This window comes from Pteropus alecto, unplaced genomic scaffold (assembly GCF_000325575.1).
Source record: "Pteropus alecto unplaced genomic scaffold, ASM32557v1 scaffold50, whole genome shotgun sequence".
Lineage (NCBI taxonomy): Eukaryota > Metazoa > Chordata > Mammalia > Chiroptera > Pteropodidae > Pteropus > Pteropus alecto.
Genome location: NW_006431918.1, coordinates 12,026,227 through 12,051,711, shown reverse-complemented (window position 1 = coordinate 12,051,711; position 25,485 = coordinate 12,026,227). Strand labels below are relative to the sequence as shown.

Sequence of the window (25,485 nt, the reverse complement as noted above, 5' to 3'; positions counted from 1 at the left end):
AAAGACAGCTATCTCAAGAATTAGATCAATGTGAAAAAATGTCTTCACCAATCTCAGGCAACCCTAACATCTATCCCAAGGGAACTGCAGCAGTACCCTAGACTGGAAAGAACTAGAACCTCAGACTAACCTCTGAAATGCTCAGCTCTTGCTTTAATAAGAGATGTTTATTGACTGAACTCTACAGTTTTCTAAAGGCTCTCACTGTGTAACTGTGACAATAATCAAGAAATGAGTTTCCTTGAAGGAAATGACTTTCTTTGAAGGAAATGACTAGTCTTCCAACCTCAGGGTCTAGAATAATGTACCTATGAAATGGGGGTAAATTATATATTTTGCTACCATTGTTCTCCAGTTGTCAAAAGCTCAGAACGGAATTTGCTGTTGAGCTTAACGGTTCATGTGAGATTCAGGCATGTCATTGGGTAACAGTAACAAAAACAGAGGAGCTAGTGCAACATGGCTGCATGAAGCAGACAAATTCAAGGGATAAATGTTTCTTAGTGGGAATTTTAAAGGGTTTACGTATTTCCTTAGTCCGATCTCCTATTGAACACATGATATAAAACATGTACAATTCTTGAAGCACGTTTTTCTTTTGCTCCACAAAAATTTTTATGTGAGGGGGGAAAATGTTGACATTTGCACTTGATTTTTTTTTTTTTAAATTTCAGAAAAACTTGACCTACAAGAACACTATCGAAGTGTGAGTACAGTAACTGAAGGGACGAAATAAAGAAAAGGACCAAATGTCATCCAAAAGAGCTATCCTGGAATGTTATTTACTCCAGTTTTGGACCTTAGTGTAAGTGAGTCCACAAACTGAAGTCTCAAACAAGAGTAAATAGGTTACCTGGTCCCTAGGTGTAGGTCACTAAGGAGTGGCAATTCAGGAAAAGAATACTCAGTAATGACTTATATGTCAAAGAAGACACAAGTACCCTCTTTGTTAGTTTTGTTTGTAGAAGTGACAATTATTCATTGATATCACATGTATACTCTTTACCCGTAAAGCCATTATTTGTCGAGAATAATAAATTGTTAACTAACCCTACAGTGGTAATCATACTGCAATATAAAAATGTATCAAAGCAATACATTGGACACCTTAAACTTAGGCAATGTTTTATGTCAATTATATTTCAATTTTGAAAAGAGCATATTAGTGGCCCGAAAGAGTTAATACTAGTTTCAAAGATGTTTAAATTATCACTATCCTATCACTAACCCATGGCAAAGATCTGGGTAGTCTATCAAAAACTTCAAAATATGGTTGTCAGATAAACTACAGGATGTCCAAACTTAAATTTCAGATAAATAACAAATATTTTTAAGTATACCCTAAATATTGCAAGGACATACTTATATTAAAAATTATTCATCACTTATCTGAAATTTATTTAAGTGGCCATCCTGAATTTTTATTTTTCAAATCTGACAACTCTACAAATGACAGTGGGATGAAATCTCTTCAAACTGCGCAGAGTTAACATTTTATTCTTTAAGTCATTAGCTTGAATATTAGCTGAAGAGGAAAGACCAGCAGAGAAAATAGTCATTTTCTAATTAGTTTCTCCATTATTCTATGTATACCACCTGAGGAGAAATTAAATTCCAGTATTAACTACCCTCACAAGTGCAGCCAAACTAGCAGAGATATATGATAGATATCTCTAATACCTAACTTTTAGCCACATTTACCTTATACATCATGCCCACTGTAATACCTAACTTTTAGCCACATTTACCTTATACATTTTTAAGCAGACATTGAGGATGCATTTATAAAGTACTTAGTATAAGCTAACATTATTATGTGCTATGTAAATAAAAGAGCAATACAGTCTACTGGGTTAAGGTGCTTATATTCATGTTAAAGAAATAATAAAGATACATCTGACACAATTAGAAAATGATGCAAACCTGCAACTTATTTGGCATTCAAATGTGTGTTCTGCAGACTCATTCATTTAGTCACGTATCAGTGACAGCCATGGTCAGGCCCTGTTACAGTGTTGATGGAAAAACTTTGAACAAGCCCAAGTCCCTTTTCTTGTCGATCTTCCATTCTAGTTGAAGGTAAATAAGTAATAAACAAATGAATTCATACCGACATGTCTGGCAGTCACAGGTAGGTAGGAAGTGAATTTAGGTTGGGCTCGAGAAAGAGTATCTCTAAGAAGGTGACATTTCAGCTGTACAACAAGAAAGAAATGGCCTATACGAAGAAGGAAGAGAAGCAAGCAGCATTCTAGCAGAGGGTCGAGTTAGAGCAACGCCCTCGAAGTAGAAGTGGCCAAGGCAGGAACAAGCTTGCTGTGACCAAAGAACAGAGAAAAGAGTCCAGTGGCTGAGTCAGAAAGGGGAGAATTTCGTTCTAAGTGCCATAGAGAGACATTGAGAGGTTTTAAGCAAGAGAGTGACAGGATCCAAAATATGTTTAAAAAGAAATCATCTTGGCTACTGTGAAGACACAGACCTATCTGTACTCAATAACCAAATAAGAGTGAATGCAGAAGCAGTGATAGAGTCCCTCACCAGGGGAGGCAGTGGTGGTTTGTCTTGCGTTGGAATGCAGACAGAGATAGAGGTTAAGTTTAAGATATATTTTGGAAGCAAAGTCGATAGAACTTGCTGATGGAAAGGTAGGAATCAAGGGTGCTTTCCAGGGTTTTGGCTTAAGCACCTGGATGGATGACAGCACCATTTACTGGGAAAAGAAATCAGGTAATCAAAGGTTCTAATATGAGACTTAGCGAGTTTGGGATGCCTTTTAGTCAGCCAAGTGGATATATTAAACAGGAGAGAGAGAGGTTAAATGTGAGCTGGCATGAGTCCAGAAAGAACTCATGGGAGAAAGAGGACTTGCTCTTGAAAAGTGGGTTGAATTCAAATGAATATGGGAGGAATTTTTCTGCATTTCCACCAGAGGAAATAAAATTAGAAAAGACATGAAAGAGAGAATGAGCATAGAATATGGTTGGAGGTGGAAGAATGGGGAATTTATGTTGGCAAAAAGTGAGAGGCAAGATCAGAACTATAAGGTAGGTCTAATTTATAGGGGTCTTCGGTAGAGTTTAAATGCTTCCTCTAAACAAACGTGGAGCCATTGTCAATTTTCAAGTAAGAGCTAAGGTAGATTTCAATTGTCTTGTTCTCCGTCATACCCTAATTCTTAACGCAGAGTCTGATACATAGCAATTGGTCAGCTTATTAAGTGAATGAATGAAAAATGAAGGAGTGATTGGATAGCTTAGCGGTTTTGCACAATGATAGAACAATGGATGAAGAAACCAATGAAAGGGCTCTCTGTTTTAAACATCTAAGTTTTCAGATTTACAGATCACTATGTATCATATAGTGATACAGAGAAGGAAATAAAGGTGTCATTATATTGCCTAACATGGTAAGATGACAAAGGGAGATAGGAAATACGAGTTTAGTCCATCTAGAAGGTACTAAAAATTTTAAAGATTTTAAAATTTACAAGAGATTTCTCCTAAAACAGAATTAGAGTACTTAGTTGGTTCATGAGATTAAGGAAAACTTGGATAAGCTTTTTTAATGTTCTAGAAATCAAGAAGCCAAATTTTTTCTCTTAGCTCTTCACGCATCATAGCGTTCAATTCTTAAGTAGTTTCATAATTGAACATTTATGTAATTTTTTCAGCATGTCTGTAGTATTTCTGTTGGAACTTAAAATTGATTAGATTATGTTTAGAAGACAATGTTGATATCCAGTGGAATAATGAATAAAGACCTCGGTTTTTCCTGGAACCTGCTATTGTTCCAGGGGATCTCCACGTTCTACAGAAGTTTGTAATTGTCACACGTTTGTATTTATATGTGTAAATACACATATGATGGTTTTGTGATGGTGGGGAGGGCTACGCTGCATTGCTTACGGAAGAAGCAAAGCTGAATCACTGCTCTGCACACAAACAGAAGACGATAAAGCTCCAATAAAGTCGGTAAGCTCTGTTGGCACTCGCTTGCTATTGGCCTCAATGCTCACAGATTATACACTCCTTTTATTGGATTATTACTTTAATGGGACTTTTTAAAGGGCATTTTAATGGCCTCCTTGTTTCAGCTGATATACATTGAAAAGCACTTGGAATACTTCCCAGTTGCAACATTTTTGATCTTCACATTTCTTAGAATTCTGACAACCTACCAGGTAACAGTTAGTATGATATTATGCTGACACATTCCAGAGCTGGCAGTTGTTAGATTTGCCAGTGCAGTTTGTTATCCAAATCCCATGGGTCTGAAATTTATTGCTTTTCCCTTTTACCCACTTCTCCATAGACCCTTCCTCTGCCTTCCTCCCCGCCACCCCCAACCCCGTTTTTTTTTTTTTTTTAACTCTTTGACTGACAACACTGTAGATGTGTTTTTAGGTACATTGTGACTATCCAGTCAAGGTGTAACCTAGTACAAAACAAGAATCAGCCACAGAAGTTCTTATATTATGAATTTGCATTATTCTGTATAATTTGAAGAATCATTGATAGCTTATTTAGGGCAAAAATATTTGTTCCCTTCACCCAGTTATGCCATTCTAAGAACTCTCCTAAATCACAGATGGATCATAGGTGATATCTATAAACTCCCTGCAAAGCTAAGTCCTGCAGAGTGACTCTGCTGTGGCCACTACAGATTTCTTTTTTCCTGAATGAGAACGTCAAGTATGGGAAAGAACAGGAAGGGAAGAAATCAGAAAATGATCATAAAAATGCTTCAAAACCTGCCTCTTTAGCAGATAAAGATAACAAAGTCCAGACAAGTATAAAACTCCCCTGGAACAGAATTGATTTCAGTCCAGCCTGTATGTCTCATTCAGCCTCCTCATGCAGACTGAACAGGACTCAGGGAAGCTTCTGTTCCCATGGACGTGTATCAGAGATTGTTGACTTTGCAACTCAGATGATACCCTCACTTTGGAAAAGTATGCTCTGCTGACTTTTCCTGAGAACTGCATCCTTTTTCTCTGGTTGGTTTAACAACTTTGTTTTTAGTGTTCTGCAGATTTCCTGCAATGTGTCTAGGAAGGTTTTTGTTTGTTTGTTAGTTTGTTTTCCCCACCCCTAACATGGCTAGGATTTACTGTATCTCCTTAATCTGAGATTTCATATATTTAACCAAACCTCAGAAGTTTTTATCTTTTCCCTTCTTTGTTCCCACCCTACCCTCTGCAATTTTTTCTGTTCTGACTTTGTGGTATATCTACCGGATATATGTTGAAGTTCAGTTTCTCAGGTCCATAATTTTATTTTTTGTTTCTTTATCTCTCTGTACTGAATTCTCAGGAATTTTCTTACAACTGTCTTTCAGTTTATGAATTTTTCTTCAGTTATGTTTCATATGTCTTGAATCCCCAAATTTAGTATTTTTATAACAATTCTTTTGTTTTCTTATCTCTAGACCTTCTTTTTGTTTCTTTACTGTAGGTTCCTTTTCTTTTTTAATAGTGTCTTGTTCCCCTCTCTTTTTTTGTTTCCTGCTCGTATGACTTTATTTTAAACATACTTATTTTAGCAAACAGTATTGGCTAACTGTATTTTTTAAAGCTTTTGAGAATCTAATCCTATAGTTTGATGTGTCCTTTAATTCTTCAATTACATTTACTAACTTTGGGTTGTGAATTGATCTTCAGTGGAGCTCTACCCAGCAAAATCTTTTGTGGCTTGGGTTAAGGGCATGTCCCTCCAGAATTATTTTGCCTTTGCTTCTGCTAAACACCCCAAGGACATATCCAGCTTGGAACTAATTTTAATGTTAATTCTTTTGTTTTAGGGCCACATATTATGCAAGTAATGTTATTTGAACATCAAACCCAAGTGTGATGTAAGCACAGGGGAATAAATTCTCAAGCGACTCTTTTTCCCTAGCAATAACACAGTTGGAAACAAAACAAGTTTCTTTTGTTATATCCTACTGCCAATGAAAGGATTTTTATAGCTCAATTTTTCACTGAGGGTTCAGACTTTGAGCATCCAGACTTTTATAAAGGGAAGTCCAAGTTCCAAGTCCTTGCCTTACCAGGGCTTGAGGTAAATGAACTCATATGACCAAGCCCTTTAATCCTTGGGATAGCTATCTGATTAATTCCCTCTTTGTTTCTGATAGATGAATTTGATTGATACATATTATTCTTGAAACTCTGGTAGATATTCTTTTTAAATATAATTGCTTATTATATCACACACACTTTTATATGCAAATAATTTCACTGATAGTCACCATTCACTGAGCCTTTAAACTGACAGGACTGTGCCACTTTATGTGCATTATCTCAATAATAACATTCTAGGTAGGTACTTTTATTATTACCATTTTACAGATAAGAAAACAGAAAATTCAAGGATTTGGAAAACTCTTTAAGTGGCAGAACTAGAATGGAAATCCAAAGTTATTCTTAATCAGTGGCAGATATTAATCGTCATACCATATACCTTCCACAACTGTGAGCCTCTCTATATGAAAGTCTCAATATCTGCCTGTCTTTTCTATTTTAAAAACTTTTAGTTTAACAAAATATTTATAGTTTTTATGAATTGTTAGAAATTATATACATGTATTTGTATTTTGTCAACCAAATGCCACTTCTGTACCTAAAGTCAAGTGGAAAATTTATCATGGAAAATATGTAATTTAATTTGCTTTTGCAAAATGGACTTTGAAGGAAGTAAAAATATAATAACCTTTTATTTCTTCTTCATGCTGGGGAATTATATGTCCAACTAAACAAATTTTGCCAATTAGTGGATTAACGTTCTACATACTAAATTTTTAATAATTTCAGTGGAAATCTTGCGTTATAGTCAGGAATCCAGACTCTCTTTTACTATCCCTGTGTTCCCCAAATTTGTGGCTTTTTGATGTTTTTAAAATAAGCCTTAATGGAACCACTCTGGTTCTATAAACACTGCTTTGTATCTTTGAACCAAAATAAAGAGTCATCAGGATCTCTTTTTTTTCTTCTAGAAGATTCCTCTGTTTGGCTAAACTTATGGTAATATAGATTTATAAAGTATGTTTACATATCCAACAAGTATATTTGCCAACTTTATATCCAAATGCCCTGTTTCATTATTAGTCTTCAAAAAAATCATTTTGAGCTATTTTCAATAGTTTAGTTCACCATCATAAAACTTATTTTATGGACAAAACAGAATCTTTCTATATTTTCAGAGTTCTCAGTGTCAACATCAAATATTTTGTATGTGATACAATACTACCCTCTGGACATTTGCACTTAAATAAATATTGTGGGATGTTTCACCTAAAAAGTATTTCATGACCAAGAACATTTGGGAAATATTGCCTATTTTACTCCCTTCTTACACATTCACAACAAATATGAACATATGAAAAACAGAGAAATGAAGAAATAGTGCAGTAAAGAAATCCCTATGATATTGCTTAACCCAAGTTATCATGTTTTTAAAATTTTCCAAATTATCATGTTTTTAAAGTTTTCGCTTAACAATTACTAGCAAACCACCAAAATGGCTTCCTTGCCTGATGTTTTCTAAGAATGATATTTCCTTTTGGCTACTCCCCATCCTTTTTTCATCACTTTTGCCTGAAAGGCTGACCGATCCCCCAGATAAGCAGGGCTTTGCTATGTGGGAGTGCTTCTGGTTGGCACAAGGCAGAAGTGGGTAGAGACAGCAGAGCTGCTGAATTTGTGTCATGTCAGACCCACCAGAGTGGTTTCCATTCCTTCATGTTGCAGGAGCTAACAGGAGTGACTTCAGTCAAGGAAACAGAGAAGCTGGACCGTGTTGCCTGAGGATTCTGAGACAGACGAGGCAGAGTCTTCTGGCTAGTCTGCAGCCCCACTGAAAGTGGGTCATTTCACCACCAAGGAATGGCTCTGGGTGGCACTTCAGAGACACTGCGGTGAGGGAACAGACCCCTTATTCATCACGGGGGAGATAGTGTTTTTCCTCTCCTGTGATAGATTCACGTTGGCCCAACAGCCTTTCTGGTTAGGCGTGACTTCCTGAGGGATTTTCTCTGGATTCACAGAAGGTTCCCTGAATCCCAGGGAAAGCCTGACTCACCCACAGTCCTGTCAGGGTGGGGCTGGCATGACTTGGATGCAGCTTCTACTTGGCTGAACTTACGTGACGGCAATTTTCAGCCTAACGTCGGCTGCCTCTGGGAGAAATGGAAGAACATGACATGGAAAAGGCCCCACAGAGGTGCCGACAGGAGCAGTGAAACCTCCTCTCACAGGCTTCTCACTGATGCCCTAAGGTGACATGTTAGGGAGCTTGGAAAAAAAATTTTGTTTTCCTACAACTTCCTTTTTTCCCTATAGCAGTTTCTTTCACAAGTTCATGTCCCCAGATATCCTAATAATTGATGCCTATTTTAATAACTGATAGAGTATTTTGGACAATTGGATTTAAGCCTGGAGCTGACTGCCCAGCTTGGCATGTTGGTCCTCAGCTCCAGTACAAAAATGCTAAAGCTAAAGCTTCCTTTCAATACCATATCTTGTGTTCTTTATCACTTAATTTACAAGACCAATCTTGTTCTATGTAATGCCACCCCTGGAAGAGGTACTTAAATTCTCACACACTGTCACTCATGTGCCAACACAAACACATATCTGATTTCTATAAACAAGAAGGGTGATGGAGCTGTCTGGTCGATAATTACCTCCAAGGAAGTGAAGGGTTTGTTTGCCATTACTTAAAGCAAACGGTAGCCAGACGCCAGATAAAGAGACCACAGCAGGTTGACCCTGAGGTTGGTTAGGAAAGTAAGTCGGCAAGTCAGAGAAAGAAAGAAAGGAGATACATGGAAGGGACAATTTTCCAAGATGTTTGAATCCCAACTCTGACTCTCACTAGTTGAGTGACTTCCGGCAATTTACTTTACCTGGTCTTTAGTTTCCTGTGAAACAGTGATGGCAACGGTGCTTGCTTCACAGGAATGTGATGATGAGTAAATGAGACAATGTGTATATGTGTATGTGTATACATATGTGTATGTATACATTGCATCTGGCCTATAATCATACCCAGGAAATGTTAAGAATTGTGTGGCAACAACAACTGCCTTCAAGAGGTCACCGAAACCTTGAAGATTCAGTGCCCATGAGCAGCCTTCTGGGAAAAAGCGTTCATAACTTTCATCAAGAGTTATCCAAACACTTAAAAACTCCTGGAATGATGGAAAGCAGTTCAAAAACATTAACAGTATCACTGAAGTTAAAGACAGTTGTTTCAGCCAGATTATTTCCAAAGTTATAAAGATAACTATTTTCAAATTGTTATTCTTGACTAAAACATACGCCTTGTTTTTCTTTACTTATTTATTACTCTCCTCCCTTTAAAACTCAGCTCAGGTATCCCCTTGGCGAATACCCGACTAGACCACTCAGGTGACACTAGCATAGTTTCCTCTTTATAAGTTGGCCCTGCTTCTCTAAATTCATGCCAGCTGCTGCAAAGCAAGGATCCAGTCTTACACCTTTTTTCAATGCCTAGCATAATCCTTTATACATGGTTACCAGTCAACACATGTATATTCGTAATGATATTTGTAATGATAGGGTGTATTTCTACGTAGAGGATAATGAACTTCTTCTGGGTAAGTCATACAGTGAACTATCTCCTCTGTAGAGCACAGCATCCAACATGAGTGCTTCGTGAATGGTGAATAAGATGAAAAAACGGGACAGTTATACAACAATCGATGGACAAACTAGACAGGTAAGTACAGGAGGGAGTTTTGTTTGTTCGTTTGTTTGTTTGTTTGAAGATCACCATATGGAGGATGTAACCAACCCTCTCAGCATTTACTTCACACAAGTATTATAGTTTTCAAACATTTATGACTTGCGTACCAAAAATTCACTGGACCAATATATTTTCTTCAGGAGACCACAGTTTAAGTTTAAAGGCTCAGCCGCCCTTACATTCCGCTTGAGAACACGGTCCAAATCACACTTTCATTAGTTTTCCCCCTACAGTCCTAACGTGAAGTGCATCACCATCGTTGAGTTGTGCTCTTAGAGAAGTTTCCCAGCACGACTTGTGATAAACAGAATAGGAAAGGGAAGATACTTGAAGATCAAATGGAAAACAGTCTACCTAGCAAGTAAATTATCTTTTGTGGTGATAGGATTGGGAGAGAAAGGGGCTATGTTTGTGCAAAGCAACCACAAAGTGCCATTGGAGCTATTGATGGATAAGCTGTGTCTGAAACTTCTGCTTTTTAAAGAAACCGTATCAGCAGCACTAAGCAGCTCATTTGCTGCAGATTTGTCTTCAAACTGTCATTTGCAAAATGCTGATAAGCGCAACTTAACTTGAGAGAGAAACTATATACATTTTTCATTTAAACACAGAGCAAATGGGAAACCACAGGACATATACAACTGTAAGAGCAGGAGACAAATATGCTTAGGAGAAGGCAAACAAAGACGCTGGCTGCGCCGAACAAAATCCCAGGCAAGGCACCAAGTCAAAGTAAAAATGGACCATGCGAGTGGAGGTGAATCCCTGCTAGAAACTTGGGTTTGCTGTTTTTCTCCCATAAGGAGCGTGTCTGCTTCAATGTCATGAGACAGTCTAAAGTGAAATTTTACCGAGTACTGAATAATAGCTTCCTTCTGGCCAATGTAATTTTATGAAGCTCCAAAGTAGAATTGGAAAAATAAGTTAACTGATGTGAATCATATTGTGTCTTTAATAAAGCGAACAGTGATGCCATATTCTGAATACACAGTTAAGTATAGAAGGCTGGCATCGGCTTTTGGGATGATCAAGGAACGTGGACCCCCAAATCATCATTTATAACATTGTGGAACACTGCAGAGTCACATTTCTCAAATCACGTTCCACAGAATGTTAGTTCTTAGCAGGCGATATGCCAAATTAATGGTTCTATAGTCAAATTCTCACTGCCTTGCTAATAAAGACACTCCTATGTACAGATATACATGAGATACAAGCTCGATGAAGACATTTTTATAACAAGTTTTAGTAAATCTTCCAGGTTATGCTCTAAAATTGGTCATAATTCTGTGTTCTACTTCTCCTTCTATTCCCAGAGTGTGTTAAAAAAAACACTTGTTCTACAAAAATTACATAAATACACACATATGTACACACATACGTGATACATAAATAATGTACACGGCAACTTAATTTAGAGAAATTCTACACTATCTTTCTTATTTTCAAGAATCACAATGCACATTAATTCATTCAAGACTTTTAAAAGTCCTACAGCAGAAAAACCCTATTTAACACAGCATTGCTAAAGTTTGTCTCATCATGAAAGTCTTTTCTTTTTTTAATATGTACTATCTATTAACAACTCATGGAACACAGAATTCACTTTTGAACATACTTATATATAAAAATATTTAATAACAAATTAAATGAAAAAGTATAAAAGAAAAAAGTCACGAAGTGTGTACACGGTGCTTCATTTTTGTCAGATAATTACATATTTGTTTCCCCTATTTATCCATAACATATTTTTGTTAAAGCATAATATTGCTTTATTTGGCATGGGGAAAAAGTATATGGAGTATAACCCGTTTACTAAAGTTTCCAAGCATTTTTCTTATTTTTTTAGGTGAGGCAACCCTTGGTTGTCAGCTTATAATCCCTTAGTTTTTATTTATTTTTCACACCTACAGCACGTGGTCTTCCTAGGTGGTCTGCCATCCTAGTACTAACCAGGCCTGATCCTGCTTAGCTTCCAAGATCAGGTGAGATTGGGCTTGTTCAGGGTGGCATGGCTATGGATGGTTTCTGAGCATTTTAATCTCTGTTGAGGTCATAACGGGAGCCAAACACTTTCGGTGCATTATGGTCCCGTCCCGCTATGTTGACTATTGAGTGTTGAATATTTAATGTCACGGGGAGCGCCCCAGGCTCCTATTCCTACTCCTAATGGGCGCACCTGAGAAATATCCATTGAACTGCGCTTTGAATCGCTTGCGTAATTGGTATAGGATATAACAAGAAGGCCAAATGTAAAAACAAAGTATTCCCATGCTTTTTTCTCCAAATACCAACTTTAGGCACCTGACCAAATACTATTCATTTTCATCAGAATGTCTCCTTCCTGATCGAATGAAAAAAAGCACTGGGTTTTTCCCTTCCTTTGGCAAATGGGCAAAAGAGAATTGAGCAGCCAGTACTCACACCCAGCCAAGAGCAGATGGACAAGCGGGAGACAGGAAAAGTGCATGGTCTCCACTTCCCCAAAGTCTTTCACTTTAAGGGAACCAGAATTTACCATAAGTTTACTGTAGCAGAGAAGTGTTCTATACAGAAAATGTACTCTATGGAAATTTTGCTACAGCAGAGAAGAAGCTGTGGGGATTGACAAAGAAGGCAGTGGGTATCGCTTCCATCTCGAAGGAGCTTGCAATCAAATGCTTAGAGCAAGATAAATGTAAGTAGTGGGATGCATACATTTCCACTCTAAGGGGCTCTAGTTCCGTGCAGTCAGGGTGGCAGGAAGGATTAGAGAACTAGAGAATTATGTAGTATACAGACTGATCTGGAAAGACTGCAACTAGATCAACCAAGAAGAGTGTGTGCATACCTGAGTGAAGCACTCATGAGGCTTGTCGCAGAGGTGTATGACCAGGCTCATGCCCGCAGGGAGCAGGCTGTCTTCCTGGATGACTAGAGGAAATATTAAAAAAATAAATAAATAAATAAAACAGTATATAATTTGGTACCAAATGAGGGACTAGAGCTTGGCACAGAGCCTGGAAAGTGGGTACTTAATATGTGTTTATTGAATTTAATTAGATCTCTAAGCCATGAGAGGGCTAGACCTGAGGCCTCTGCAGAGTTATGCAGGAAATGAGGATCTCTATTAAATCCTAACAGGCAGAAACAATGGCATAGGTGGTGAAATGAACCTTTGAGACAAGTTGGGGAGAGGCAATTAGAAAAGGTTTTAAACACAATAATCGACAGTTTAAGGTTGATAAGAAAGGCAGATTAGAATTGCTTTTATTCTCTGAGAAGGGAAGTGACAGTCAAAATAACTCCCAAGGACCACAGTGTCTGATAACAATGATTGAAGAGAGATGAGACTTGCAGCGGGCAAACCAACAATAGCTCTGGTTGTCTGGCCAGGTCTTGGATGCCTTACCCTATTACTTGAATATGAATGTTCTGTTCAGCTTTCTTGGTTGCCAATGGCAAAGGCCATCTTTCACATACATCAGAGATGAGTAGAAGAGATCATTGCTTAATATGTAATTCACATATCTCCTCTCATCACAGGCAGTGCCACCAATATTCCCAAACCACAAAACAGAGCTCACTTATATCACTGTTTATATAGGCTAAAAACATTTGCATCGTGTGTCATTTGTACAATGTTAGGCATAGCTGGGTGTGTTTGTTTCTTCACACATCTGTCCTCCCTGCTTGTTTGGGAAAGTAGATCCTGAAGAGTGTGATCCTATACATTTTGGTGAGTGGCAGCCCAATGTCAAAAGTCTCTGTTCATGGCTTCCTGTTGAAAATTGTTGTGTAGAGAGGTACTCTGAAGTGCATTCTCAACCAGCTTTTGTATGAGTTGAATTACCAACTAATCATCTAGTGCTAAAATCTCAAAGAAAAACATGCAGGTTGAAGAGGTAGAGAAAGAAAACTGCTTCTCTTTTATAGTATATTTTTCTTAATTAGATTAAGAAGCTGCCCATCTTCTCTTTCAATCTAAAAATTTTGAAAAAGAAGAATAATCCAGGACCTTCTACCTCTACGATGATTTCCATGCATTAAGTTTTACCATTCATTTAACTTCATAAAGGCATTTTTTTGTTCCAGAGATAATTATTCCAGATAAGAAGTCTCCTATTACAACTCTTTGAAATTAAACCTACAGAACACATTTGGACAGTGTCTCTTGTCTAAAGAGTGGTACTCAGTATCAGGACTTGTTTTTCTCCCAAAGACAGATACCACCAATGTTAGACTACATTCGCAATGGAAATCATCGCTTGGGCACTGAATCCAGCCACAGAGCTTTTGGCAAAAAGGCTGTAACCTCTTCTCTCTCCTCACCAGTGAGAATCCCACCACAGTTTTCCATCCGTTGGTGACCTCCATCCTGGATTACCTCAATGCCCTTTGCTCAGGGCTATGGTTAAAGACCTCCCAGAAGCTCCAGCTGTTGGTACAGAATGCATCAGTCTTCTAGTTGTTAACGGTCATAGGCTGATGTGACTGGAGTGTCTCTGAATCCGCAGGGCCCTTCTGGCTTAGGCTGGTGGTCCCAAGCTCTTTCATCAGCTCGAGTACTGAGTTTTTCAAGAAGTATATTGGGCCCATTGATATTTTGCAACTTTTGAATCTCCATGTAAGTTCACCACTTCTAGGCAAGGAGGTAGATCAGATATAAGTAAAAGGAAGAAAACACCCTTGAGAATGAATAGATGCAAAAGGAAGTTTTGGTGAGTTCTCTCGACTATACACAATAAGTTAGGCAAGAAGGTAGCAGTAAAGAAAATGTAATTCTCTCTGAAAGGATGCCATGGAATGCAAATGATTGCCAGCAGGAAGCTAGAGATTCTATAGCAAGATGGTCTCCCTATCCGTGCCCTACCAACACAACAACTAATTAAGACTTTGGAGAAAATGAGTATGAAACAGCAATTTTCAGCAGAGAATCATACAACTTGATTCTGCTTCCTCTGGTCTTCAGTGAAACCTGAGGTTATCAGCTAATATACCAGGTCCGTTGACTATGGAAATATGATTTTTAAAATAGCAAGGCAAAAGATCATTATTCTTAAATGCTTTACTTCCAAAAATTTGCTTTTGTAAAACGCTTGCTTGGAGATCAGAAATCTAAAGAATAGGTAGAATGACCTGTGCAGGTGTTAGGGTGAAATCACCCACTATCCAAAGAGAAAGATGGTTCATAATAAAGCATTTTATGTAAATGAATACTCATAGGTTGAGAAAATTAAAGGACCAGAAAAATGGAATTAGCTAGATTTATATAACTAATTCTGAGAATTAATGTTCTCTGTTACTAGGTGTATGAACGTAATCCTATAGAAATCACTGCTGTCCATATTTTAGACACTCCCAGGAGTGTTAGAAAAGAGGAGCTTATGACAAATTAGCATATTCAATGAAAATGATGATATTAGGAAATACACATTAAAAATTTTGACGCACACATTACATATATGTTACAGGGGTATAGACCATATGCATCTCCTTAGAAAGAGCTGAGGTTTCAGTCCTGATTCATCATATGCCCCCTTCATAGCACCAGCTACCTTTATTCCGGTCCCCACACTGGCTGAGCCAGTTACCAGCGACAGGGCCATGTGTCTGCCTGTGCATTTACTGTAAGTATGATTCTGCTGATGGCGTTACCATTCCTAAAACTCTGCCCCACGGGCACCTGCACATGGCCTTACATTAGATCGGAGTCAATTTCTCTTGATATCCTCTTCTCACGTTTAAAGATCTTTCAGACTCAGCATCCTAAGAACGTTCCCTTGGTGCTTCTAGTCCCAAAGGGTCACCATCCTTCAGAGTCAAGGACCATGCTCCTAAAATTTCAGATTGCCTGAGATTTCTAAAAGCCAGTCCAGAAACTCACATCAGTCTGTGTTGAAGTATTTGACTGGGCCGCAGCAAAAATAGGAGGGAAACAAAGAACAAGGTGGTGATTTGCTTTTTCCCTAGAGTTAAATGTATACTCTATAAAAGTTATCTGTACCCTAACTTTAGGTACTTCTTACCTTTCTATTTTTTGGTGTTCTTTCTTCTGAAAAAGGATCGATTAATTGCAAGTTTCCTTTTACATCCTTACTTTAAAAGTAAAGATGAAAATCATGTCATTCTTTTCACTTCTTCCCTTTCTCCTTCCCTTTTTCTCCTCTCTCGCTTGCATTTGTTTGTTTGTCTGTTCATTCTTAGTTATTACACTGTTTTGTGACGTGCAAAGGTGTGGAAAACATGGTGTCACAGACTCTCACCAGCCACTGGGCTAGGCTGTTTGACTATGGACGTATGTCTACCTTGTGCTGACCACACGGTTCCATTTAAACCTCCTCAAAATTTCGAAATCTATCCCTGCACATGCTTAGCATGGGAGGAGAAGGTGTGTATTTTACATGGATAGTCCGATAAGACTATGCAGAAAGAAGAGAAAGAAAAAGAGAGAGGGAAGGGAAGGGAAGGGAAGGGAAGGGAAGGGAAGGGAAGGGAAGGGAAGGGAAGGAAAGGGAAAGGCAAAGACAGTGGGCAGTCTGTGGAAGGGGTTGGAGTGGAGTTAGGGGAGGTCTAGTTATGGCGGAAGTCAAGGGAGAATATAAAGGAGGGGACAAACTGGTTATTCAGAGTCTTCAAATCTAGGCAGAAAATTTTAAACCTGAAGCAGCAAGAAACAGACCACAAGAACTAGCAGAGGGAAAACAATGCTGGTGCAGCTGATAATTCAAAGTCCATTGTTCTCCCACACTTTCTCCAATTTTCTGTTATTTTATGAAGATTGGATACGTCTCACAAATATCCCTAGGGTGTGTTTACTGACTAAGGTCACTTTCTTCCACAAATATTTGTTGGAATCTACGCCACACGGGGCAGTAAACCAGACAAATTCCCCATCCTCTTAAAATAAAAAGAGTAACATGTCTCTAGATAAATGTGGTGAAGATAGCAATTTTTATCCAATAAAAATTTGGATCTAATGCATTTCTAACCAAAATTTTAGTGAGATTTTTGGTGATTAATAAATGAATAAAAATAACTAGATTAATTGGAACTGAAGACTAATGGGGAGATGCATGCAGTTCTCATTGTTAAAATACTTATATAAATGTAGTAATTAAAAGTATCTGCATAAGAGTATACAATATAATAAACAGTACAAGAAAGAAAAGTCAAAGACAAATACTTTTATATGTGGAGATGTTATATTACAAAGGCCACATTACAAACCAATGGAGCAAAAAGAGATGACAAGATTTGGATGCAACTAATTGATCAAAGAATTAACAATAAAATTAGAGCTTTATCACAAACCTTTCACTAAAATTCTTTTCATTTGTATTAAAGAGTTAACTGTATATATGAAACCAATAACAAGAAAATATAGGTTAGTATTGATCTGATTTCTGGATGAGTAAGGTCTTTCATGGGATAAAAATCAATGGAAGAAATAAAGTATGGATAAATTCAAATACATAAAAATTTAAAATAACTGTCAAAGCTTATAAATTAAGAAGAGAAAAAAATAAGGAAATCTAAGGAAATAGTTAAACTAAAAGTAGATACTAATAATTATGAAAATAGAAAGCAAACAGAAGTAATGTTTGCAGCAAACATTTATGTTCTAATTATGAAGCAGGCACTGACTTGATAGACATGACAAATTCAAAAGATGTAATCTGACATTGCTTCTCCCCACCACCCCATCTCAATTCATATGCTGAAATCCTAACTGTCAAAGATGATGGTATCTGTAGGTAAGGCACCTGGGAGAGGCTTAAATCATGAGGGTGTGGCCCTCATGAATGGGATTATGGGATGTGCCCTTAAAGAAGAGACTCCAGAGAAGTCTCTAACCCCTTCTACCATGCGGGCACTCAGTGAGAAGGCCCTGGCTATGAATCAGGAAGGGGACCCTCACCAGAGAACAGAACCAAGTTAGTGCCTTGATCTTAGATTTCCCAGTCTCCAGGACTATGAGAGATCCATGGCTGCTGTTAAGCCAGCCAATCAGTGATATTTTGTTTTAGCAGCCTGAATGGACTAAGGCTGACACATAATCATAACTGCACACTCTTAGAGAAGCATTAGATTTCTATCTTTTTTATCAATTTAAAAAAATAAGACTGTACTAAAATAACTGAGTGCAATAATATCAAAACTTCCATATTTTAACAATAAATTGTGTTTAGCAAAGATTTAAAAAGCAACTCAATTCAATGTGGTACCGTTCTGTCCCAAATGTTTGATACAACTTGCAGTTCCTTCGCTGATCTCATGTTAAAGTGCTACTTTGTCTCACCCTATTCAAATTTGAAGTTAAATTGGCTTCCTGAGTTGCCTGATTCAGGAACACCAGAGCTTTTTCTTACATCAAATCCTCTTTTCTTCTACTTTAATGAGTAAGACTAACTTTCCTATTTAAAAAAATGTTTTCTACATATGCTTTCTCACCTAATTGGGTAAGAGATAACTTTTGTCCAACTCGTTCCCAGAAGCACAAAGAAATGTGCAAGGAGATTCGGTGGGGTGTCCTCATGTCAGCGGCATGGGTGTGTCCGCTGCTTTTTCCAGTCTCAAGGTCTCTCTCAATTTGTCTGTCTCCCTTCATTTTCCTGCTTCAATCCAGTTATGCTTTATTTCCTGAATTTTAAGGAACACGATACTTTTCACATTTTACTCTTTCTAAAATTAGAGTTTTGATTGAATTTGCCAAAATTTCCTTATTATCTTTTACTCATTTTAATTGGAATGCATTAGTCCTTTTAAGAAAGACAGGAGATTATATTTAATATAAAAGTTGTAAAATATAAAGCATCATTTAATAAAAAAGTTATTTATCAAAGGATGAATCTCTCTCCTACAGAAAAAAATAAAAAATAAAAACAATATGTAAAATAAATCTCAGTAAGATGCTGTTAAAGTTCTTGTATGATTTAGACTTTAGATAATCCCTCTAAATTTTTGAAAGATGTATAGTACACACTTTTTCCCTGGCATTCTAATAAAAGCAGTTGTGGAAGATCTGGAGAAATATTTAACTACTTAGAAGTTTGGAGGAACATTCTTTTGCAAGGAGACACCTGCTTGGTTGAAACAACTGGGCTGCTGTTCAGCTGGATGGACTTATGGGGCAAAAAGGACTATGTTCCTTTTGATTGTTCATGCTGCACCTGTTATTAAAAGCTTTGCACATCACCCAGTTGTATGTTGGTGGATGTTTAACAACTGGATTTCTGGGAAAAATGAGGGAAAGGGAGAGGAAGTATTGATGTGTAGCATTTGCTAATTTTCCTCGTTTCCCACCACAGCTGATTTTGAGCTTTTAATATAAGGAATGTCACAGAGTGCAGAGTTGGGAAGAGATGTACACAGATTGTCTCAATAGACTCCAGCACACAACTGGATTGAATTCCTGGAAAAGAGACTTGATACGCTACTGCATGGCTGAAGAGAGCCTCAGGCTGGTACCCAGACTTCTTGAAGGAGAAGAATTATAGTGGGGGAGCAAGGACAGAAATTTGGGTGGGAAAGGATAACTGCCTGAGCTAGAAGTTAAACAGATTTTATTGGGGAAAAAATTGTCTAATTTTGGCTTATTAGGTTATTTACTATGTATATGTAGGGAGGGGAGGCTATATAAACACCCTCGTCTACGACATCTGTGAAATCTTTAGTAAATTCTACACTGCTCACTAATGCTTTCGATGAATTTTGTGAAGTGGGGGTGGGGATAGGGGAGTGTGAATTCCAAAAAAGTGCTTAGTCATGCTTCAGGATGGGTACAGGACTAAAAGTGAGGCTGACTGTGGGGGTAGCAAACTTGCATGTTAAAAGTAATGTTAGAGGGCAAAAAATAGAAGTCAGAGTGGATAGGAGTTTTCCAAAAAAGAAGAGAGTGTTTTTTGTTTGCCTTGTGTTTTTCTTGAGAGGAAGTTTTAATTTATATGGCTATTCACAATAGATGGTGGAGAAAAGGCAGAAGAAGGGATAGTGTAAAATATGTGAGTTTTTGTTGGATTTGGGGCCTACATGGCTAAGCCAACATTATAACCAAGTTTTGTATGATTATTTTGATGCAAAAATGGATCGAATTTTAATACAGTCTGATGTAGCCTTCTAACCACAATTGGCCCCTCAATTTTAAGTATTTAAGAATCTCTTCTAGATAGAACTTAATGAATTGTTTACATTTTCTGAATTCTTTTCCCAGAGTTTTACCTGGGAAAGTTTCACAGTTGAGTCAAGTCGACTCGTCTTGTGAGACAAGACGCACACAACATTTTACATAAATTGGGAAAACAGGGAACAACGAAATTGAAGGGGTTTGTCCACAAGCATCTCATTTGTATATAGACCTGAAACTAGAACCACACATTCAGACTTCTGATTCTGTGCTTTCTTTTTCAGATAATATTTATCTGGCTACATAGCAAGATCTTGGGTGCACAGAGGCCACAAGAAACAGAGAAAAGGTATTCGGTTATATTTTGGTTATGTTTTGACGATTACTTGAGAGACAATTTCTGTAGTGGTCATCTTCTGAACAGAGGAGAGAAATGGGGAGGACTGGATGGGGCCATTCTCTGTGTGGTCCCAAGGCCTTTACTGCAGGAAGTGGGCTCTTCCGGCCACAACTCTACCAGCAATCTTTTTTTCCCCTTATAGTAAAACCCTGTTTATAAATATAGATTCACCCATACGCAAACATATACATCCCTCAAATGTCCAGAGCAGTTCTGTATCCACAGAGATAAATACAGAAGGAAGATGCATGACAGAGACAGATGGGTATAGAAGTATTTTTAATTTTTTAAGAAAACATTTGCCTGCTTTGGGGAGAAACAGTCGGTTCTAAAAGAAAGGAAACCTGTACTTAGGCTAAACTTCCTCAGGATTAATTATTACTGTATTTGAAATCCAAATGACTTGACCCATCATTAGTGGATAAGTGTAGGTCAGGGAATAAATATCCACTCTGTCCACAATAAGACAGGTATCCGCACCAAGTTCAAAGGCCCTCGGACTTTACCACACACGCATTAGGCCATCTTTAGGGCTGTGATGATGACGAAAGGTTAGATGTATTCTGAAAGCCCAGAGAGGCTGCCAGCGCAACCTCAGGCTAATTAGCAGAAACCACAGGTATAACCAGCTGCTGGGCCATTCACGTAACCAACCCTTGAGCCAGATGCCACTTTTGGAAAAACATACCTCAGTGCTCCTCATTGAAATTCCGTCTCTGGGCTTATAAAGAGTGTACTGTGTGAGCAACGCAGGCATGGCTTGGGGCAACTCGGGCCATTCTCTGAGACATAGTGAGTGGCTCTGCTCTGCTCTGCTCACCAAGTGGCTGCTCATTGTCAACAGCCTGCTCAGCGTGCCTGGGAATGCAGCGCAGGCCTGGCGGGCGGTGTTTGTAGGCATGCCTGCGAGCCCAGCCTCACTGTATTCTGATTTGCGGAGGATCAGACAGGTATAAAATCTCATATGAAGTAAATGGACGAAGAAGTGTTTTATCAATAAAATTTCATCTACACCTCGCATGCGTATCACTTAAATGACAAAAGCACAGGGACACCTCACATCTTCTTTAGAACATATGTCTTTTTTTTCTATTAATAAACAGAGTGCAGACCTCAAACACTTATGCACTGAATAAGTGTTATTTGAAGATGGTGGCGTTTGTTGAATTGAATTCATGCATTTGGCTTACAAAGGGTTCTCTTTACTCCATCCTATTTAATGTGACTTCAAATCAACTACCATTTCTTCCCATGAAGGAAACATTTCATGATTTAAATGGATTTTAAAACAATTTGGTACCATACCCCACACATGTTGGCACACAACATTTTTAATATTTGTAAGGTCATAACTCAATCTCAGTACACTGTCTTTTATTTTGAGCATTTTCTACAGAAATATCTACTTTGGAGAGCAATGTCTGGCAACAAAAGTAAACAGATCAGATCACGAAAAAGCAGTTAGTTAAAATATCTTTTTGAAACTCAGGACAAAAAAATGTGCAGAGCACATATATAAATTGGTATAATATGTTTCTAGGGATGGAGAAAGGAGTTTATTTAAAAAAAAAAAAAAGAAGCCAACCAATACAAAAAGAATAGAAGGGCTAAAAATATAATTTCATAGTTTCTAAAAGATGGGCCCACATACTTTCAGTTTGCCAGGAACATTACCTATTCTTCTAATCCCTTTATATCCATATTGAGTTTGTAATCCCATATCCATCCATATTCCTCACTCTCTATATGATTTCCCAGACTCTTTCTTTTCTATATAATGATTTCCTGTTTTACAAATTGTATAAAGTCCATGATACAGCAATACACAGAAATATCTTTGTAAGAACTAACATGTCCTGATTCTCTGATGAGAAAAATATTGTTGTGGTTATTAGAATAAATCTGAGCTCATCATGCAGGCTTTGCTCCTCCCATCTTCATCACTCACTCTCACCCCCTCACTTGTGACAGCCACATCTCTTCATGCTGGAACAGGGGAGCTGAGTGTGGACTAGAGTCCTATCAAACACCACAACTGAACATTATAGAGTGTGAGTAGTAAGGGAGGAACAGGAAGATAGATAAAAATGAAATGCGTCAATATTAAACATACAGAAGAAAAGTAAAGAAATGTAACAAAGGAGGCAAGTAAAAGAATGGGGAAATTTCTGTACAAGTTTCAGGTAGTTTCCAAAGTCAGTTACTTAGCTTTCAGAATGTTTTAGATAATTCTAACCCAATATGTATATGGAAACTCATGTCCTGCAGACATCAAACTGTTTATTTCTGAATAGGTCAGAAAAAATACATTTGCATCTTTGTAATATAAGCAGGTTCTAGAAGCAGGTAAATGTTAGTAATGAAAAAAATCATTGTTTCAAAGAGTACAGCTGACTTCTGGTCTGGACAAGATAGTTGAGAGCCTATTTCTCCTTGCTAAGCACAACTATAAGCCCTGAAAATGACATAAGAGACAACCAAAAAGGGACTCTGAAAGGTGGTGGGAAGAAGGTGAGCTTGTTTAGGACCATAAGACTGAAGGAAGAGCCCAGTAAAGGGACACCTAACATCCCTGTGCCCGAGAAGAAGGTCATCTAGGCCATCTGACCTAGCAACAGAAGGTGACCCCAGTGGTCCCATTGCTCCCCTGGATTGAATAAGCTTCCGACACATTGGACGAGCCCACCACAACCAGCAGGGGGACTGACTGGGAGCCTCACCAATGCTAAGCAGCCAGGAGAGAGCTTCTCCTCTCCCACAAGTCCTGAGATTCTTTTTTCCCACCTAGAGACACCATGGCAAGAGGAAAAATCAGTAAGAGGGACCCACTTGTATAGGAAGCATCCCAGTCCAAGAAGCTTCTTTGTCCCTCTGGGTCTAAGTCTCTCCTCACCCACCCGAGACACCAAGGTAGACCAGAGGCACTAGTGGGAAGACCCTACCACACCCTCGCCCACTAAGAGAAATATGGGGGTCAGGCTGGGGAAATCTCTTCTTTGCCCTCAGGCAGCGCCAGCAGCAGACATTGGAAGCATCATTGGTACCAGATAAACCAATCAGACCAAAATAACATTGTAAAGACTCTGAAAATTAAATTTCCAGTGGAATAAAAGTTCACACAAGTAGTGCAAGACCCACGGGGTGCCTGCTAGCTAAAATAAAATATTTAAAGGGACTCAGAGTCTCCTAACATAGTAGATAAAAATTTCCAGGCTAGAGTAGAAAATTGTATCATACCAAGACCCAAGAAAGAAAATCACAGCTTGAATGATAAAGGTCAATCAACTAACACCAACATTGAGATGTGTCACATGTTGGAATTATTTGACGAGGATTTTTAAGCAGCAATAAAAAGAACACTTTGACAAGCACTTACAAATTCTCTTGAAGCAAATAAAAAAATAGAAAAATCTCAGCAAAGAAAGAGAAGTTACGAAAAAGAACCAACTGGGAATTATAAGTGGAAAAAATACAATAATAAAAATTAAAAACTCATCGTATTGACTACATAGTAGAACGAAGATAACAGAAGATAGAATCAGTAAACTTGAGGCAAAAACAATGGAATTTACTCAATATGACCGACAGAGAGAAAATAGACCAAAAAAAAAAAAAAAAGTACAGAACCTTAGGGACATTTGGGATAATAACAAAAGAATGGGGCTGAAAGAGTATTTGAAGAAATAATTACTGAGAACTCTCTCAATTTACCAAAAGACAGAAACCTACAGACTCAAGAAGGTGAGCAAACCCTAAACAGGATAAACCCAAAGGAATCCATAGCAAGATTTCATAATTAAACTTTTGAAAACTAAAGATGAATTTTTAAAAAGTTGAAAACGTCCAGTGAGAAACACCACCACCTTACACCATACACAAACATTAACACGGAATGAATTAAAGACTTGAATATAAGACATAAAACCATAAAACTTCTAAAAGAAAAACATAGGCAGTAAGCTCTTTGACATAGGTCTTCGTGATGATTTTTTTTATCTGATACCTAAAGCAAAAGCAAAGATAAACAAGTGAGACTACGTAAAACTAAAAAACCTCTGCACGGCAAAGGAAACCACCAACAAAATGTAAAGGCAACCTACTGAGTGGGAGAAAATATCCGCGAATTATAAAGCTGATAAGGGACTAAGACCAAAAATATATAAGGAATTAATACAACTCAGTAGCAAAAAGAAACAATTTGGTTAAAAAATGGACAAGAGATCTGAATAGACACTTTTCCAAAGAAGACATTCGATGGCCAACAGGTACGTGAAAAGATGCTCAATATCCGTAATCACCAGGGGAATGCAAATCAAAACAACAAGGATGTCATCTTACACCTGTTAGAACAGTTATTAGCAAAAGACTAGCAATAACAAGTGTTGGCGATGATGTGGAAAAAAGAGAACCCTGTGCAATGTCGGTGGGAATGTAAATTGGTGCAGATACTCTGGGGAACGGTATGAAGGCTCCTCAAAAATCGAAAACAGAACTACCAAATAATCCAGCAATTTCACTTCTGGGTATTTATCTAAAGAAAACAAAAATGCTAACTTGAGCAGATAGATATATGCATCTCAATGTTCATTGCAGCATTATTTATGATAGCCAAAATATGGAAACAACCTATGTGTTCGCTGATGCAAAAACTGGACAATAAGAATTTCAGAAAGAACAGAGAAAATTTAGAAGGGGAAAACATCAAAGAAATAATTTAAAGAAATTTTCAAGAATTGAAAAACGTCAGATTCCTAATTCAAACAGACATTTGCATACTCAGTAAATGGATAAAAACAGACTTACATCAAAGTGCTTTTAGAACACCAGGGATAAAGTAAACGTCTTAAAAGCTTCTGGGTTGGGGGTTAGGGCAAGGCAGATGGAACAGGTTACATACAAAGGATCAGGAATCAAGAAGACTCAACATTTTTCAAAGGAACATGGAAAGCAAGAAGTCAAAGAAGCAATGTTTCAAAAGTATGAGAGAGGTTATCCTACATGCCGATAAACTGTTGGTTTTAATGGGAAGGTACAGGAAAGAAATTTTCAGACACGTGGTATTCCAGACTTCTTTCCATGCACTTTTTCTCAGGAAGCTACTGGGCGAAGAAGCTACACGTGAAGCAACTGTATCTGCCCCACAGTTAGGAGGTGAATGGAAAGAAGGTAAGAAATACAAGGAATAGGGTCAAACTTAAGAAAAGGTAAAGGCGAAT

The 25,485-nt window shown here is 37.8% G+C and overlaps 1 pseudogene; it reads right to left on the bottom strand.

The window, feature by feature from the left end:
• Positions 1-11,668: 11,668 nt before the first annotated feature.
• Positions 11,669-11,787, bottom strand: LOC112475155 (annotated as a pseudogene).
• Positions 11,788-25,485: the final 13,698 nt, after the last annotated feature.